This window comes from Phocoena sinus, chromosome 6 (genome assembly GCF_008692025.1).
Source record: "Phocoena sinus isolate mPhoSin1 chromosome 6, mPhoSin1.pri, whole genome shotgun sequence".
In the NCBI taxonomy this organism is placed as follows: domain Eukaryota; kingdom Metazoa; phylum Chordata; class Mammalia; order Artiodactyla; family Phocoenidae; genus Phocoena; species Phocoena sinus.
This window is the reverse complement of record NC_045768.1, coordinates 42,504,011-42,509,037: the sequence shown is the minus strand read 5'-3', so window position 1 is coordinate 42,509,037 and position 5,027 is coordinate 42,504,011.

Below are 5,027 nucleotides of genomic sequence, written 5' to 3'. Positions count from 1 at the left end.
CCCAGAGGCAGTCTTCTACCTGTTGGTGGTCAATTCAATTACTCTGACCAAAAGTAGGAAGCCTTATAATTTATAATTTACTTTGGTGATCTATCCAATTTTCATGGGACAAATGTTATTCATATTAGAAAAATAACCCCTCTTCTCATTTAAGAAGACTTGTGCAGGGGTTGAAAATGATGATACAGCCATCCCATATTGACTTCAATATAATATATATATACTATATAATATATGTATATAAAAATAATGGGAGTGTGTGTGTTTGAAAGGCTGTACACCAAAATATCAATAGCTATATCTTTGGGAAGGGGGATTGTGGGTAATTTTTACTTTATACTGTCTGTTTCTCTGTATTTTTTGTTTCAAAAATGATGTATTTTACTATTGAAATTAAAAATTATATATATATTTAAAATATATTTATTAGATGCACAATAATATGAATGTACTTAATGCTATAGGACTGTATACTTACAAAGAGTTAAAATGGTAAATTTTATGTTATGTATATTTTACCACAATAAAAAGGAGACATTTCCTAAAAAAATCTAGGTGTCCTTGCATTTGGTGATGACTTTTTAGGTACAACACCAGTACGATCCATGAAAGAAAAAGTTGGACTTCATTAAACTTAAAAACTTCTTCTCTAAGAAACTATTATGAGAATGAAAAGATAAGCCACATATTGGGAGAAAATATTTACAAAACACATATCTGATGAAAGACTGGCATCCAAAATATATAAAGAACCCAAAACTTAACAAAAAGAAAACAGGCAACTCAGTTTAAAAATGGGCAAGAGATCTGAACAGACATCTCACCAAAGAAGACAGATAGATGGCAAATAAGCATATGAAAAAATGCTCAACATCATATGTCATCAGAGAATTGCAAATTTAAAATGACAGTTAAATACAACTACCTACCTATTAGAATGGCTAAACTCCAAAACACTGACACCACCAAATGTTGATAAGGGTGTAGAGCAACAGGAACTCTCATTCACTGCTGGTGGAAATGCAAAATGGCACTGTTACTGCGTAAGACAGTTTGCCAGTTTCTTACACAATTAAATCTATTCTTACCATATAATCCAGCAACTGTGCTCCTTGGTATTTGTCCAAAGGAGTTGAAAACTTTCATCCATACAAAAACTTGCACATGGATGTTTACAGCAGCTTTCTTCAGAATTGCCAAAACTTGGAAGCAACCAAGATGTCTTTCAGTGGGTGAATAAGCAAATAAACTGTGATACATCCAGACGGTGGGAAGAAATGAGCTATCAAACCACAAAAAGACATGGAGAAAATTTCAATGCATATTTTTAAGTGAAAGAAGGCAATCTGAAAAGGCTACATACTATACGATTCCAACGCTGACATTTGGGAAAGACAAAACTCTGAAGACAGTAAAAAGATCAGTCGTTGCCAGGTTTTCAGGAGAGGAAGGAAAAGGGAAGGAAGCACAGGAAATGTTTACGGCAGTGAAATTATTCTGTATTATACTGTAATGGTGGATAAATGTCATTATACATTTGTCAAAACCCATAGAATATATAACACAAAGAATGAATCTTAATGTAAACTATGGACTTTAATTAATAATTATATACTGATATTATCTCATAAAAATAAAAAAATTTACATAAAACTATTATTTATCTTGAAAAAAATATACTTAATAACCAAAATAAAGGTCACTGTTTCCAGTCACAATTCTGCTTTAAAAATATTCATTTCCATAATTACCTCTTGGTTACTTAATGCTGCATGGTAATTTATGGTGTCTGACAGCAACCTCTAGAAATTTTCAAGCAGATAATTTTCATATTATGTAACAGTGATTTGATCACTGGTTCAGTAAGAGTTCTAAGTCCTATCATTTTTACATTTTGATTAAATAATTTTACTATCTTGAATAAATAATCCATATGCAATTTGGGGATCTAATTTCTCAAGATTCTAATAAATGTTCCAATAGAAACCAGGGGCTAAACATGCATAACACTTAAGAATTCTGTCATTTCTGGGATTTCCCTGGCAGTGCAGTGGTTGAGACTCCCCTTTCCAATGCAGGGGGTACGGGTTCGATCTCTGGTCAGGGAGCTAAGATTCGACATGCCTCGCGGCCAAAAAACCAAAACATAAAACAGAAGCAATATTGTAACAAATTCAATAAAGACCTTAAAAATGGTCCACATCAAGAAAACCTTAAAAACAAAAAAAGAATTCTGTCACTTCTGATGATAATACAGCATTGGGAAAAAGGAAAAATGAGATGCCAACAGTATTCATTTAACATAAATATTATTCTCTGTGAACACAAACACAGATGTAATTTTCACAACGTGGATGGGCCAGCTTGGAAGTATTTTGGGATTTCAGTACTGGGACTGGGACTGAGAAGGACTTTTCTACCAATCACAGAGGCAAATAGTATGAATAGCGGCGTGGAGAGTTTTGTGGCTAATTCAGACTTGCTCACACCAAGGGATCTGTTCAGGTGGGTAGAATATAACCAAAGGGGCCTCCTGGCACCACTGTTACTCAAAGATCATGGGTTCACGAGGCTTCTGAGTTTTTATAGAATATTACTCTTCAGCTGGAAATATGAAAGTTGGAGTTAACTTTTTTTTTTTTTTTTTTTGCGGTACGCGGGCCTCTCACTGTTGTGGCCTCTCCCGTTGCGGAGCACAGGCTCCGGACGCGCAGGCTCAGCGGCCATGGCTCACGGGCCCAGCCGCTCCGCGGCATGTGGGATCTTCCCGGACCGGGGCACGAACCCATGTCCCCTGCATCGGCAGGCGGACTCTCAACCACTGTGCCACCAGGGAAGCCCTGGAGTTAACTTTTGAGGTGAGGAAGCTGGACAGAGCTGGGCACTTTGGGATTATCCCAGGTGTACGGCATGGAATTGAGCCTAAGACCCCAGTCGCCTCAGAGAACCTGGAGTGAAATTAGGTAACCAAAGTCAAAAGCCAGTCCTTTCCGCAGAGCAAACACAGTAAGTAGTTCAGGGTCCCACTACTGATACGGATGGGATTGTAGTAAACTCACCGTGGTGGTCCAGTTATGACTTAGGAACTGCATAGGGCTTGGCTGCCTGGGCCTTGATAACTCCAAGAAACCAGGGAGTGACACTCACGTTAACTTTATTTTCATGTATGTCTCTTTGTCTGATGTTAAAATACTACGTAAGTCCATAGAGTAAAACATAGTAGTCAGAGTTGCATACTGTCATGAGAGCAATTATTCCCATTAGGTATCAGTCCTCAGGAATCAGCCTTGCCTGGAGCTATGCATTTTGAAATGTCGGGTATTTTCTCATATGAGTTGGCAGGTCATCCAACTCGCTGTTTGATGTTGCAATCAGGTTGTTGATGTTATAGGTCAGTAGATACTCAAATCTCTATCCTACATGGAATGCTGACACTGGTTTGTTCAAATTGGCTCTGTATATTGCCCATTTGGCCTGCTGAGCCAGTATTATGCAAAGGGAAGATGCATCATATCTTAACATGATGGGATAGTAAAGCTGAAAGACACTAAATGTCTAACCCTGCAACCTCATTTTACATGTATTCCCCAAAACACTGTAAAATTCTAGAGGGCAGGGACAATGCCATCTATTTCTACCTAATCAACATGACCTCCTCTTTATACTTGGCATGGAAAATAATTCAGATGATTTACATTTACATTCCTCTGAGAAGGAAACTCTCCTGTTTACTGCAAGCATGTCTTTGCTCCAGGAGTCCCTCACGCTAGGGCCAAAGACCCCAGGGGTGTGGTGCTTACTATGTCTAATGGATCAGTCTTGCTTACTAGTGCCTCAAAAAGTAGAGAGGGAAAATCAGCCACTAACCCAGAGATGTCATCGTCCCATAACATCAATGAGGGAACAGGAAGGGCAGAGGGCTCAGTGCAAGGCCCCATTTATCACACTAGCCTTTTCTGGACCTCCATAAGTGATGGATGCAGGGGATGGACCAGAGTTCCTAATGTTAAAGCCCCTTTCAGGCCACTTTATATACATAGATCAATTTCTCCCTCAAGACATTCAGAAAGTGTTCTAGTAGTAGCCCAACATGTGCATAGAATTAGCTTCCACCAAGCTCCTTCACTTCTATCCTTATGATGATTTCTTTATATCAGGGGGATTTGTGCCCCTCCTTGCACATAGGACCATCTCAGTTCATCCCAATAATGTTTTAGTAATTCCGAACCTCCCAGAGAAGAAGCCTAACTCCTATTCTCCCTTTTCGCAGAGGGGTCCTTGGCTTTAGGAAAATTTGCCCACCATTCAGACTGCTTCTAGTTGAAGCATTAATTGTTCATATTCCTTTGTTCCTCCCTTGTCCCTTCTTTCGCCACGTGTGGCATGGAGTATCCTCCCATTCCCATGGTTGTTGAATTTGGCCATGTGACCTGTTTTGGCCAATGGCATAAGAGTAGTCAGTGACTGTCTCAGCACAGCTGAGGTCTTACGATTCACACCAGCCCTCTTGTACCTCTGCCATCCATCTATAGGAAGAACGTGTCTTAAGAATCTATTGTTCCTTTAGGTCAGGTTCTAGAACAAAAGACCAGTGGATTAGACCTGAAACTGAGCTGTGGCCTAGAGCTGAATCCAGCTAGGATCAACAACCCCACCAGAGGCTAACTGACCTACAGACCAATCAGCAAGAAATGTTTGTTGTCATAAGCCACTGAGATTGGGGGGGGCAGTGTTTGTTATTCAGCATTAACGCAGTGATAGCTAACGTGCTCCATATAATACCAGTGAGTATGGGGGAAAGAGAGTAAGGCACCAGGTGAAGTTTGGTGTTCAGCGTGCTTATTATTGAGTCCTCTTGGGAACAACACCTGTGGATAGGAGGGAAGGAAGCAGGATTGGGCACAGGGAGAAGTTCTACTGAAATGCCTGCCTGACAACAGACTCAACTGACCATGTGGCAGATAAAATGGACCATAAGTGATGTTCCACATTTGGTAGCCAAATGACCAGGGCTTTATACACCTGCC